This window comes from Mustela putorius, unplaced genomic scaffold (genome assembly GCF_011764305.1).
Source record: "Mustela putorius furo isolate JIRA1106 unplaced genomic scaffold, ASM1176430v1.1 tig00000054_pilon_pilon_pilon, whole genome shotgun sequence".
Taxonomy (NCBI): domain Eukaryota; kingdom Metazoa; phylum Chordata; class Mammalia; order Carnivora; family Mustelidae; genus Mustela; species Mustela putorius.
In genome coordinates this window covers 324,850-339,834 of record NW_025421262.1, presented here as the reverse complement: position 1 = coordinate 339,834, position 14,985 = coordinate 324,850, and the positions used below count along the sequence as shown (strand labels likewise).

General features: G+C 50.2%; 1 long non-coding RNA gene across 1 annotated transcript; it reads right to left on the bottom strand.

Annotated features, from left to right (window-relative positions):
* Nucleotides 1-9,672: 9,672 nt before the first annotated feature.
* Nucleotides 9,673-14,580, bottom strand: LOC123392123. The gene is made up of 2 exons (XR_006606820.1): nt 14,255-14,580; nt 9,673-12,437 (listed from the first exon to the last, which is right to left on the bottom strand). It is a non-coding gene; the product is annotated as an uncharacterized LOC123392123 (long non-coding RNA).
* Nucleotides 14,581-14,985: the final 405 nt, after the last annotated feature.

Below are 14,985 nucleotides of genomic sequence, written 5' to 3'. Positions count from 1 at the left end.
CTCTGAAGCTTTCCCAGACTGCACTAGATACTGAAACCTCTTCCTTCTTCTGTGCCCCATTGGTAGCCATTATTCATCCCTTTTATCCAGGGACTTGTCTTATCGGATTGCAACAATCTGGGTTTTCAAATTTTTAAAATTTTTTTTAAAAAAAATAGGCTCCACACTGGCAGCCCCAAAGCAGGGCTTGAACTCATGTCCCTGAGATTAAGATCTGAGCTAAGATCAGGAGTCAGATGCTCAACCCAACTGAGCTACCCAGGCGCCCCTGAAATGATCTGTTTCTGTGTCTGTCTTCCTCAAAGGACTTTGGGCTCCTTGTAAATCAGGCTGAGTCTTCCTCAGCTCTTTCACTCCCTGGTGCCCAGCACTGACCCTGGGACAAATTAAGCTTCCAGGGAATACAGGTGTCGCTTGCTAGTCAAACCCTTGCTCCAATCCATGCAAAACTTAGGAACCAGTACATTGCGTAACATGGCATCTCTCACGATTCTGAACCCATTGTCCAATATTCCGCAACCGGAACTCTGGAGTGGCATGGATTTGGATGGCAAGAGACACTTGCCTATGAATGGATTAATTGCTTAATGAATAAGGGAGTTCAAAGCTGAGAACATTCATCCACTCTGGGCACAGACCTGCGTGAAGTTGGTAGAGAGGAGGGAAGGAGGGAACATGGAGATGCCAAGCCAGAGCCAAGAAAGTTGTTTTGCTTTGGAATATATTATTTTTGCAGGTTGCTATAGTTACCGCTGTGAAATTAAAAATTAAAACCTTGTGAAAGAGAGAGGGTTGACTGAGATGAGGCAGTTCCTTGACAGGCTGAGTTATTTATCTTTTCCCCATGTAACATCTGGTTATGTGCTTGCAAATTTATTTTTAATTCAGGGCTCTAAAAAGGATTTCGCGGTGGTGCAAGGTGCCCGGATGATCGGCTCGGGCGGGGAAGGTACACTGGGTGGTGTCTCGGGGTAATTGGTGACCTCCAGCCTGTCCCCTGGGACCTTGCTCCTGCTTCTGACACAGCCTCTAGGAGCCAGGGGGTGGCTCGAAGGCGTTCCGAATCCCCTGCCCATCAAAAGGCAGCTGTAACCATGGTTCCCAGATGCTAAGCCTGGATGGAGGCTGCTTGCTGTGGGCTCCTGTGGTTCTCCAAGCACAAGGACAAGCACTGCTGGAAGTGGAGGGACACGTTGTGTTTGTACATCTCCAGATGGTTCGTGAACGTCTGCGACCCTCTGTGTCTCCTAGGAGCCTCCTGACCCCTTAAGGTGACGTCCAGAAAGGCAGTGAGTGGTTTTGTGACCACAGCACCGGCTGGAGTTAGGAGGTGGGCCCTTGCTGGCTCTGTGACCTTGGGGAACCCCCTTCCCTCTCTGTTCAAACTATTCTCCCAATTCTTCAGAGAGGGGTTGGAGTCTGAGGTAAGCTCTTGGGGCCTTATTCTAGGAGTCTGAATGAGCACAGGGATTCGCCAGGCTCTATCTGTGCTTGTTTTTGTGTTTCTGCCTGATCACCTGTGGTGGCCGTCTGGGAACCCAGAACAGCCTACGCGATGGAGCTCAGATGTCACCTCTGAAGATGACAGCCCACCCGGAATGGCCCTTCCACCCCACCCCCTCCTGGCATCCAACACCTGTGGGTACCATGTACTTTTTGCCTGTCCTCTGTCTTCCCTTTGAGGATGGGAACTCCACGAGGCAGGTCTTTGGTCTGTCTTGGTCGCAGCAGGGCCTGGCACACTGTGGGACTCCGTGGATGTTTGTCCAGTGAATGAAAGAATGGCCGAATGAATGAGGGAGTGAGGGAAGGCAACAGTCATGGGTCCCTGCTCAGTGCCAGATGACAACGGACAAATTAAGAGACTTTGCAGCACAGGGGAAATGAACGAGACCACAAGCTCGCGGGGTAGGAAATATGAGTGTCAAAGGCAAGTCTGGAGGAGGGCATCGATCCCCTCAACATGGCTGGCATGCACATGTGTGAGTGCATGTGTGTATATCAGTGGCAAGGGGGAAATCCTTTTCTGCTGTGGTAGAAATGATCATACGAGGTACGTCCTAGAAAAGAATTGGCTGTATAAAGCCTAAATTCTCTTACAAGAACAAAAGTCATGGGGTGCCTGGGTGGCTCAGTAGGTTAAAAGCCTCTGCCTTGGGACGCCTGGGTGGCTCAGTTGGTTAAGCGGCTGCCTTCGGCTCAGGTCATGATCCCAGCGTCCTGGGATCGAGTCCCACATCGGGCTCCTTGCTTGGCAGGGAGCCTGCTTCTCCTTCTCCCTCTGCCTCTGCCTGCCACTCTGTCTGCCTGTGCTTGCTCTCGCTTCTCTCTCTATGACAAATAAATAAATAAAATCTTTAAAAAAAAAAAAAGCCTCTGCCTTTGGCTCAGGTCATGATCTCGGGGTCCTGGGATCGAGCCCTGCATCGGGCTCTCTCCTTGGCGGGTAGCCTGCTCCCTACCCCCGTCTGCCTCTCTGACTACTTGTGATCTCTCTCTCTGTGTCAAATAAATAAATAAAATTAAAAAAAAAAAAAAAAGAACAAAGGTCATAATGTTCTGGGATCAAGACCTTCTCAGTATGGGCCACGACGCCATATATGTGCTCCAATCTTCACAAAAGCCCCACCATGACAGCGAGGCTTGTTTGTTATTCCCTGCTGTATCTCGAGTGCCCGGAGCAGGCGAGGGACTTAATACCCATTCATAGGATGGATGAATCTCCATTTTATATTCAAGGTACCTGCTCAGAAGGGGTGAGTGACGTGTCCAAGGACACATAGCTAGCCAATGCCAGAACCAAGATGGAAGCTAGGTCTGTTGGGCTCTGCCCAGCTAGAGAAAAAGAGATCTTCTTCTCTGGTGGCTTCTTCCTAACCCCTGAGCTATTGCTTCCCCACAGATGTGCCTCTCCCACCCTTGTCCCTCCCCCACCCTCTGTACTTCCTCTGCTTAGCACGAAGTCTGAAAGACCTTGGGCTGGGTGGGGTGGAAATAGAGCCAAGATGTTGGAGCCCTGAAAACTGCAAACCCAGCCCAGGGCCCTGGTGTCTTTGAAGAAGCCTCCTGGTTTCTTGTCATTCTCTGCTCTGCTTGATGGGGCTGGTGTGGGAGGAACGGAACATCTTGTGGGCAGACGGATCCCAAACTTCTTGACTGGTCTGGACTCATTACTCAGGCTCCCCCACGGGGGAGCTCCCAAAGCATGGCTGAAGCCCTGGGCCTGTGTTCGGCGGGGATGAAGAATTAAAGAACCATCAGACACCCACAGCTTGATGAGGGGGGTGCCATGTAGCTGGCAAGGCTGTGTGTCCAGGCCAACTCTGCTTTCAGGTGGAGGCCTTTAATTTCCGACAGTTGTTCATGGCACCCAGAGCAACAGATACCAGTGGCCGAGGGGCCTGCTTGGATTATTCTAGAGACAGAGGACATACCCTGGGGTGTATGTGTGGGGGGCATGGCAGCCAGCCTGACCAAGGTTCCAACCTTGCTGCCTCCTGGACATGGCTGGTAATCATAGGGAAGTCTGAACTTAGTTCCCCTTTTGACGTCTTTGTATCGTCTGTAAAACCGGAAGATGGCCCTTGTTTCTCAGGGTCATTGAGAGTTTGGAGTTAGATAATGTCAACTGTAAAGTGCTTTATCGGGGTGAGGGGTCTTATCAAGAGGAATGCAGCCGCTGTTTGCTCACAGTCTGCCTCCCTGCTAGGATGTGAGCTCTGCTGGTGAGGACTTGGCTGGCTTTGGTCACCTGTGGGCACCTGGCACTTTGCATGTCCTCAATAAGTATTTACTTCATAATCAAATGAAGGGTAGGTCCCTTGGGTAATCGTGGGCCAAGTCAAATGTGGTGCCTGGAGGTCCAAGTTTCTGCAGACTTGGTACCCCAAAATTTTCATGTCCGTAGATTCCAGACGAGATCCCTACTCCGTTCCTCACAATTCTCCAGTGGGTTCGTGTCAGGTCGTCTGGTGACTGGTGACAGTGGGCGATTAATTGCTCAGGAGCATTTTCAGAGCCTCGATCCAGGCTAAGGCGTATGCTACTGCATTAGGGAGAAATTGGGAGGGGGAGAGGGATGGCCCCTGTGAGGCAGGGGGATTCCACAGATGGAGCTTGGGCTTGGGGTCCCATCTCATCCCCACCATTAGCAGAATTACTAATACATTCAGCTACAAGTAGCAGAAACCCTACCATAACCTGGCTGGTGCTTACTGTCCAAATGGCAAGAAGTCCATGGTGGGCCCTATCCTGAGAGTGGGGGCTTGTTTGTTATTCCTTGCCGTATCTCAAGTGCCCAGAGCAGGCGAGGGACCCGATACACATTTATGGGATGAATGAGTCTCCATTTTATATTCGAGGTACCTGCTCAGAAAGGGTAAGTAACATGTCCAAGGACACACAGCTAGCCAATGCCAGAACCAAGAACGAAGCCAGGTCTGTTGGGGTCTGTCCTGCTGGAGAAAGGAGAACTTCTTCTCTGGTGGCTTCTTTGTAACCAGTGTGGCTCCTGCTGATGCCCCCGGGCCCTGGGCTCCAATCACCAGAGCTTTTGCTGTCTTCCACACGTAGCCCTTTGTCCTCTTTCCTGGGGCTTCATAGTTTCAGGATGACTGCCAGGTCTCAGGCGTTGCATCTTCATTCCATGGAGGAAGAAGGCGAAGGACTAAGTAAAAAGTAAAAAGAAAGGGTTTTCTAGATGCTGTCTCTGAGGCTTCTACCTAAATCTCACCAACCACATCAGTGCCTCTTGCTACCCTGGCTACAAGGCAAGCTGGGAAAATCACGTTTTTGGTTTTCTAGTAGCTAGTGTGAGAGGATGTTAGTTGTGTGCATGGCAGCGGTCCATACATGGCTTCAACAGCTCTCCGGGGGTTCCCCATACCCTAAAGTCCCCTTCACCCATGTTCACTAATGCTTGAACTTCCAGAAGAAGGTCCTCTCCCCACTGACAGAGCAGCAATCAAGATGTGGGATGCGTAATCCCCACTCTACCAAGTCCCAGCTGCGTGCCAGGCACGTTCTGTAACCTTGATGTGCCTCATCTCTGTGGAATGGGAATCATGGTCCTTCCCCATGGGGTTTTTTATGAGGACACAGAATTGTGCCTGCTTCTTCAATTGTTGCTCTGATAAGCTTGGAGGCCAGTGAAAGCAGTAAGGCCCCAACATCAGAGGGTTGGTCCCACCTTGGCCTCAACCTACTGGGTGTCTTTGGGTAGGCTCTTGCTCCTCTCTGGGCGGTTGTCCCCTCTGTGTAGTGAGGGTCTGGAATCCGACGGTCCCTATCGGTGTCTCCCGATGGGACTCAGGCAGCCTGTGGCCATGCCTTCGCCGAGAGCCAGACCTTGTGTGGAGGGTGGCAGGGTCCTCAGGGGGATGGTGGGGGGAGTCTGAGGACTGCTCCAGGCATGCTGACTGCAGGTTCCTCCCTCCCAGGCTTGGCAAGTGGTGCTGGGCAGAACCTCTCTCTGTCTCTGAGAGGCCTGAACTGCCTTCCCACACCATCCCCCCCCTCAACCTTCTCCCCTCTTGCTTCCCCTCTTTCCTTCTCTAAATATCACTTCCTCTCCCTCCCTACTGTTTTCAGAAGCCAGCTTCCTGCAGCGGGAGGCCCTGCTTTGGGGAAGGCGTGATAAAGACCCTCTGTGACCTGGTGTTTGTTTTTTTCTGGGAATAGGTCTGAGATTTGCCTCTGTCCTGTCAGGGGAACTTGTCCCTTCATGGGCTGGTGACCTGAGCAAGGTCCCACTCCCCTCTGGACCTCAGTTTCCCCACCTGTAAAATGTGGCAGCTGAGGGGCTCCTGGCTGGCTCAGTGGGTTGGGCCTCTGCCTTCGGCTCAGGTCATAATCTCAGGGTCCTGGGATCGAGCCCTGCATCAGGCTCTCTTCTCAGAGCCTGCTTCTTCTTCTCGCTCTGCCTGCCTCTCTGCCTACTTGTGTCAAATAAATAAAATCTTAAAAAAAAAAAAAAAAGGCAGATGAATGGCGTCATATGGAGGCTCCCAAATAGACTGAATTTTGATGGCAGGGAGCATTTCTGAGCCTGCGAGGTGGAGGGCCCATGGTGGCACAGGCTGCAGGTGGCGCATCAGTCACATGGACCCTCAATGTGGGATTGAGACCATTGCAAGAAGGGGGTGCATTTGGGAGGGCTCCCGTGTCCCTGCCCCCCACTTCCTTGGGCAAGTGGCTTCTCTTTGATCTGTTTCTTATACCAGCATCCACTGCCACTGGGTTTGGAAGATTGGACTCCGAAGTTAAAATCAGAAGTTTGAAAGTAATAGCTAATGCTTTAAATTTATATGCTATAAACTTGCCATGTGCCATGCACTCCGCTAAGTATCTCTTCACACATATTAATTTGTGTAATCTTACAGCTGTGCAATGAGATCGGTCCTGGTACAAGTTCTGTTCTAAAGCCTGGGACATGGAACAAAGAGAAACTTAGAAACCTGCCCGGTCAGATGGCAAAACAAGTGGGGTTTGAACCTAGGCAGTCTGACTCCTCATTTCCATTTTCTCCCCCAGAAAGCCGCTTATTTAGTTTCGCTTCTGGGGTGGGGAACTCTGTTACAACATTCCCCCAAATTCATTGCCTGGCTATAGCTTGTATACCTACAAGGACAGGGAGCTCACTACCTCCCTGGGGACTAGCAGTCGCCTGGACCAATTTAAAAACTCTTCCCCAAGTTGGTGGACTCCTGAATGAGTCCGCAGGGCTCTACATGGTTTCCTGGGAAACAAGAGCAACCTGCACAGCCCCCAGGGATCTGGTGTGGCCTGGACTACAGATGGAGAAATCTAGAAGGAGCTAGCATGCCTCGTGTTTAGGGGCCAAGGGAGAAGGCGTAGGGTGGATAGCGGAGTGACAGCTCCGCATGTGTGGCCGGGACTAATTTCCCTCCCTGAGCTTGAATTCTGTCTTTGTTAAATGGCACTTACCATACCGCCTTGTCTGTGGGGGCAGGCATGAGACTTAAGAGAAGCTACCCTAAGTGCCTAGCTTGCAGGTTGCATGGAAACTGTGAGCTGGTATCCTGGCATCCTCATTGCCCCCGTCATCTACAGGGTCTGTCTTCTTGCTCTGGAATTTAGGAATCACCTTGGCCAGTGACTTGATCAAAAACTAAGGACGCAAGAAACTTGATGTTTGGGTCTGAACAGTCCTCTTCGGCACGTAGAACATAACAAGACCCAGAGAAGGGTAGGGTCTTGCCTAAAGCTTGAGGCTAGTCAGTGGCAGAAAAAAACCCCATCATCCTGTGGTGCTTTCATGGCCCTGGACTCTCTTGGAAACCTGAGGTCAGAGATCAGAAGCAAGCCCAGGGGGAGGAGGAGGCTGGTTCTTGGGCACTTGGTGCTGGAAGCAGCGGGGAGTTTCTTCCAGAGGCACAGCATAGGTGGGTTGACCAGGTGTTCGAATCCAAATATCTGGATGTATTGTTTGACCAGGGATTTCTGTGCCTAGACCTGGGTGTGAGGCACAGTTTGGAGGAAGGTAGCGTGGACAGAGCAGTACTATAGACTTTTAGAAATATGTTTACGTGGTTTCGGCATACAAGGGACAGGACACCTGTGTGCTCCAGTAGGACTCAGGAAGTACACGTGGGCTTGAACCCCGGTTCCTCCCACTAACTTGCTGTGCTAGTGACCACTCTGAGCCTCAGTGAGTTCATCTAGATGGGGTTGTTGAAAAGATTCAATGGGACAACGGCTGCTGAGTAGCTAGAAGCCCAGAATTGGTAGCTAAAGTAGCTAAAAACCCAGATTTTAATCATATTTAAAAATGAGATTTGACATCGCAATCCAATTTTTGCCTCGTCTTGCAAACAATCAGAAAGATCCAGCTGTCTTAAACTGCTTTCTCAAAGAGGCCGAGCTGGGCATCTCAGATCTATAACTGGGCAGAAGAGCACGTGCTCTCAGATCTGTCAACCCCCACCCCCAGGACTGCAGGCAGGTTCAAGGTCAGCTGGTCCAGCCTCCTACCCCAACAAACCTGCCCCGGGGCCACTGAGGCAGCTGCCCAGCTCCAGGAAGAGAGATTTTAAGAGAAGGAAATCCCACCCCTGGAGGTGTTTGCTCAGGCCTGCTCAGGATGAATATTTCCTTTCATAATGTGGCTAATCACTTTCCCCTCCAGGCAGGAGTGGAGGCTGTCCCAAGCTCCTGCAGCTGCGGTGCCCTGTGGGCTCTTAATCAATGTTACATGGTAATTAATAATAGATCCTCCTGCTTCGGCACCATCACTCCCGGCTCTCCACTCCCTCTGACAAGCTGGCATCTTCCCCACCAGATGAGGCCAGAATCAAAGGCCTGAAATGTGAACCGAAAACTTTTCCTCCAGTAGCTTGTGGGAAGAACCAGGAAAACTTGAAGCCCTGCCAGGTCTGGCACTGGGGGCGAATCTCATCCTGCCATTGCTAAGACCCCGATGAATGATCAGCCCCACTCTAGGGAGGGCGCAACAGCTTGGCGCTTCCATTCATTCATCCTTGTGGTTCTGACTGTCCAGGTGCACAGCAGTATGACTCGCTCGGTCTGCTGTGGACCAAGTGTCAACATTTCTAACAAGTTCCTAACATCGCCGCGGATCCGGGAACTAAGATTTGGGAACGACTGATTTATTTCACTAATTCTCATCCAGAGCAAGCAAGTGCCAGGCACAGGGAGTACATCTATGAATAATGCAGAGGTGGCACCTGCCTTCTTATTGGGTGGAATGCACCCGGCACAATGTCACATGGTGGGTAGGGAAGTAAGTTCTAGAATCAGACATGCTTGGTTCAAGCTTTAGCTCTGCTTGTGTTGCTCTCGGATTCTGGGCCATGTCGCTGGTTCTTTGGATCCTCTGCAGCTGTCTAATGGAAACAGGTCTCTCTCCTGCCTCAGATATTCGCTGTGAGGGTTAAATGAGGGTTGTAAGAACATGCACTCAGATATGTTCATTAGAACAATAATAATAGTGCACCATTAGTAATTATGTTATTATTATTGTCATTGGGTCATTGTGCAAGCTTGGATAGCTAGGTCCAGAGGGAGTTGGGATTCGTTTATTTACTCGTTAATCCATTGGACACTTGTGTCTTGAACAGCAGGTATGTACCAGGTGTTGGAAACACAGGTGAACCCCAGAGCTGAACTCCCTACTATCACAGATAGTGTTTGCTAATGTCGCCATTAGCAAATACATACAGAAGAGATAAGTGCTACAAAAAGAAAGCAAGTGGGGCATGGCAGGGCAGGACATAGATGTCAGGGCTCTCTAGTTATGGGCGGGTGCATTTTGGTTAGAGAGCACAGCAGTTGCAAAGGCCGGGAGTTCTGTGCAGGTGCAAAGGCCCGGTAAGGTTTGTGCACATATCCTACCCGGATGTCTAATGGCATTGCCCCTCCCCTCCCTTGTGAGGACCAGAGATGCCACATCCTGTGCCTCAGGGTGTCTGGTCTGGTGACAGATACCACCTGCTTCCGACTCAGCTGGTCCCTCTGTGACCTTACACAGATCACTTCCCTCTCTGAGCCCCATTTGACTTAACTGCAAAGTGGGGACAATCATCTCACTTACACCTCAGAATGTGCTCAGGGGCAGAGGAAATCTAGGCGGTGAAACTGATTTGCAAGCTGGACACTTAGTAGGTGCTCAACAAATGGGGGTCATCGCTATTCCGTCCCCTCCCTCCTCTCTTCCTCTCCCAGCTCAGCGAGACCCAGGAATCCAGGTGGGAGCTCAGGCCCAGAATTCTCACTAAGCCAGGGACCGCGTCTCATTTGCATACATTTGCATAAGGCCTGGAATGGTGCGTACCTCCTCTTGTCTTTAGTTCCTGTAAGCTTACGTCAGCATTTAAAAATAGGGTGTTGATTTTCCCCTTTCCCTACCACTCCCTTTGCCTGTTGAAAGAATTCCAAGCTATTAATCAAGTATGCCAGGTTGGGAAGCTTGTTTTTATTTTGGCCCCAGTGCAGGAAGGGTCACCTGGTCTAGGAAGCCCTGCATTATCAGCTTTACAGGAGGGGAGATGACAGCAGCGATCTCACGCAGTGGAGGGTCCTGGAAGCTTTAAAAAGAGAAGCCAGTTTTGTTCTTTCTGCTTACAAAAGTAGCACATACAGGCAAATGGGAAAATATAGAACAGCAGGAAAAATAACCCCCGAAAGTACCCGTAACGATTCCAACCAGGCACCGCCGCTGTTAACATCTCAGTGTATTTCTTTCGTCCCTGGTAAAATTTTTGTATACTTGAGATCAAGCCATATATATAAGAGGTTGTGGTCGGCTTTCTTAGTAACAAATATTGTGCCTATTTCCCTTTAGTATTACCAGATTTGTAAACATCATTTTCACATCCGCGTAATATTCCATCAAACACTTTCTTAATCCTTCTCTTGTGATAGAACATTTGGATCTGTTCTTTTTTTTTTTTTTTTTTTTGGCTACGGTCTATCTGGCTGTGATGATAAAGCTTATGTTTTTAGGTTTTCCCTTTTCTCATTTTTGCGTTTTTTCTCAGGAGAGATCCCAGCGTGACTGGGATGGAAGGGGGAATAAGTTGAAGGCTCTAGGGAGACTTTTCTGAACCCCAACTGGTATCTGGGGTAAAGAATGGGCTTTCACGTTGCCACTGCTACTGGCCCCTGAAACCAGCCCCAGAACAACCCTGGGACGCAGAAAAGCCAGTGGCTGTATTCTGCGGCCTGCCATCCGACATGTGACTCCTGACGTCCCACACAGACAGGGAGTACTCGGCCCTCTGCTGGAGTGGATAAAGGCTGGATAATCTGCTTTCTCACAAACATCCAGGGGGCGGAATGTATTTAAGAAGTCTTAGGGATTCACCGAAACTTGAACTGTGCCTTCCAGGCTGTATCTCTGTGCCTACACAAGTCGTAGTTTGCAAAAAAAAAAAGACTCGGCCTTGTGTCAGTGAGAAATGCCTTTGGCTTAAACAAATATGAATTTCTAATTTTGTACTGAAAATAGACCAGCGTGTGTGCAGCTGCCTGGTGATGCTATGTAGGCCTTGGGACCGGTCCATCTGTTCCAGCATCTCTGGCATGGTGGCGTTAGTCTTCACAGTTGCTGCCTCATGGTCCCAAGATGGCTGCCATGCCTCTGAGGTATCAATCCTCCTTCTGGGTTTGATGAAGAAGGAATGGTAATGAGGCAAAGGGGCCGGCCAGTCAGGTCTGTTCTTCTCGTCAGAAAGGCAAAGGTTTTCCTAGAAGCCCCACCCAGCAGAGTTTTGCTTGTATCTAATCAGCTAGAACCAAGTCTCACAGCTATTTCTGAACCAACTGCTAGCGAAGAGAATTACATGGCTCTACAAATCATGATATACATCCAGGATTCAGGAAGAGGCCTAACCATCCTTGGGATCTTAGCAGGAAGAAAGGGGGTAGGGGCAGGTGGGATGAGTGTTTCTAGAGAGAGGACATTGCCACAGGCTTTGTAGAAAACACGATGACTTCATTCTTGGGGTGGGCTTTCAAGACCCATTCCTCTTGCCTGGGGATTGGCTCAGGGATGAGCACTTGGACTAAGCAGGCCCAGAATATACAGTCCAGCATGGGGAGGAGAGAAGGCTTCTCCTCCTCTGTGAAGCAGGTATGCGGATGGGATGCCCAGAACTATGGCTGCCATTTTGTTGCTATGAGGAAAGTCAGACAAGGAAGCTGACAAAGGCCCAGAGGAGGGAATAGTGATCCCTGGCAACAGAGCTAAGCCTTGATGTAACTATAACTGAGGCCCTTGTGACTTCAAGACGTATCAGTCACAAAAGCCAGCGTACTATTTTAGTTGTTTAGACTAGCTCGACTGAGGATTCTGATGTAACACACAGGATGGTAACTGAAAGATATGCAAACAGGAACTTTGAAAAAAAAGGGGGTATGCTGTTAAAGAAGTCTGAAGAACCAGATCAGATGAAGTTTAATACACTTTTTCTTTTTTGCCTGAGTTAGATTCTTTTATGTGAAGTGCAAAGCTTCACAAGGAGAAGGTCTCACATAGAATTTCCAGAACCTATGTCCCTAGAATTCTTTTATCTGTGGACATGGGACATTACTGAGAAATGCTGTCAAGCATTTGTAACTCGTACCCCGTAAACCTTGGCTTTTAACTTGTGATGAGACAAGACGGTCAATGTAGACAGAATGGGGGAAGAGCCCAGAGAGGTTAGAGGTTTCAGTTCCCCAAATTTCTCCTCAAATGGTCTGTGAGTTTCCTCCTGAGGGACACCCAATGTCGAACAGGGTAGACACAAATGCTCATTGGAATTGGGTGCAAAGGACATTACGGGAAGCTCAGTGTGGCCTAGAGAGCCTCTGAGGGCCAGGGGAGGTAGAGATCACCGAGCTCCAGTCCTGGAGTGCTGCTTGACCTTGAGGGTAGCTTCAGGGGGATGCCCGATCCCGGACCACAGTGGTCTCACCTGTGAAACATGACAGAGCGCAGTCGTCAGTGACACGCTTCTCAGCCGTCGGTAGGCCACAGCGGGGGCTGAGCGGAGGACAAGCCTGGGTGAGCACTTCCGCAACGTCAGCCCCTCGGTGACAACCCAGAGAGACTGATGAGTGAGACACTGCACCCCGCCCTCAAGGAAGCCATGGTCTACAGGGTTGTACGTGCGTGTGGGCATGTGTGTGCTCACATGCATGTGAGCTCATGTGAGTGTGTGTGTGTGTGTGTGTGTGTGTGTATAATATCAACCAGGAACTGCAGATGAAAAAATGGGTTTTAACTTGTCTGTTCACCTCTTTCTAATTGCAGTTAGTCCTAGGATGCCGCAATCCCCAGGCTGGGTCTAGGCTCAGTGGGGAAGAGCACCCTGATTGCTTAGTGATGTCTGCCACAGCTGGTGGGGCGGGGAGTGTGTGGCAAGTTCCTCCTTGTAGTGCAATGTGAATCAATGAAGAGAAGGACACACGGGGCCTGTGGGAGGCAGAAGGGGAAGCCAGCCTGCAGATGGTTAAGGAAGGCCCCCCTGGAGAGGACAGCATTGATCTTGGACATGCTGGATGAATGGACGTTTGCCCAGTATAGAAATGTAGGAAGCAGACTCAGCACCATTGTCATATTTTTCAGAAAGTCCCCTCAGCTGCTCTGAGTGGGGCGGATGGAAGAGAGTGGATTGAATGCAAAGCCCCAGCAAGAGGCCCGTGAGAGCCGGCCAGGTGGAGGGCAGGGGCCAGCCTGGGCGGTGCACAGTGAAGGAGAGGGAGGGGTGGGGAGTCATGCAAGAGGTGGGTTATCTGGGAGAGATTGCTTCCTCTCCCCACGAAGGTTCAGGGGGAGACGTGGGGCCACCGGGTGCTGCAGGGACCAGCTTCTCCGGATGAATGTGTTGTTGACCTTTGCTGATTGTGAGTAAACAGCTCAGCCTTACAGCTGTGGAGTGGGGGCCAGCAGAGCAGACCTGAGCCTGCCCCCATTACCCTCGCTGCCTGGGGGCTAGGAGCCTGTCCCACCAGCTCCGGAGACCTACGGGAGGTCACTGACAGCTCACCCCCCAGCAGGATCAGTGTAATCCACCCCCCTCCCTGCAGGACAGGGCCGATGGGATGCTTCCTCCTGCTTCTCTGGGCGGGGACTCCCTGACAAAGCTTCCCAGCTGCTGATTAGCCCTAGCAACAGCAACGGCAACAATTACGATTCTCCCAACATCAGCCAGGCCTTGGAGATGCACCCTGAATCCAAAACCTGCTTTGGCCTCCACTGCCCTTTCCTCGGTTCCAGGTGTCATGATTGCCCCTGGACGTCACTGGGAGACTTCCCTGTTTCACCATCCCTGCTTCACCTGGTCCCCTACTGTCTGCTCTCCACATAACAGCCATCAGGATTCCATTAAACAGAAGTTTGGTCATGTGACTCTTCTTGTTAAAATCTTCCCAAGCCTCCCAAATTCATTCACAGTTGAAGTCAAAATCCTTACAGGATCATCTGCCTTCCTCTTGGTGCCCTCACTTCCCACTTACCTCTCTGGCCTGATTTTCCATCATTCTTGATCACTCAGCTCTGGCCACCCTGGCCTTCTAGATTTCCCACAAATACTGTGAGCACTCATGCCCCAGGACCTTTGCACCAGCTGCTATTCTGCTCCAAATGCTCTTCTAGATAATCACATGGTTTCTCCCATAAAGTGCATCCCCCATATCTCCTCTCCCTGACCCCCTCCTGAAGTTTTTCTCCGTAAGCTAGAGCATCTCTACATACTCTATGTTTTAGTTATTTATTTTTTTTCTGACTCACGTCTCAGGTGTGTGCTCCACAGGGCAGGAACCTTTGTCCTTTGGCTCACCAGGCAATCCCTCACTAAGAACACCACCTGGTGCACCTTAGCAGTGAAATGCGTTTTTGTCAGGTACGAGAAGGACTGATAGTTCTGACCAGCATGTGTCTGGCACCGGGCTTCAACTGTCTTAACAAATCTAGGAAGCCTGCACGATGAATTTTTACTCTCATTTTCGCTTTCCGGTTTGCGGAATTTCTCTTGCCCCATCACCGAGTTAACGTTCCTCTCCTGGGTCCAGTCTGCCAATAACTTCATCAAAAGAACATTTCCTCTCAGATACCATATTTTTCTTTTTAGCGCAATTCTGGAATTTCCAGTTAGACTTTGTTCTTTTGTGGTTTCTTGTTCCCTCCCTAAACTTCGCATCTGTTTATGCATGCTGTTCACCTTTTCCACTAGATCTTTTCATTGTTGTTGTCATTGTTTTTGTTTTTTTTTTTTAAGATTTTATTTATTTATTTGACAGAGATCACAAGTAGGCAGAGCAGCAGGCAGAGTGAGGAAGTAGGCTCCCTGCTGAGCAGAGAGCCCGGATGCTGGCCTGGATTCCAGGACCCTGGGATCATGACCTGAGCCAAAGGCAGAGGCTTTAACCCACGGAGCCACCCAGGCACCCAGTTGTTGTTATTTTTATAGTTTTTTTTTTTTTAAGTCCTTGTTTGCAAGCAGAGGGTCATTTATTAAGAAG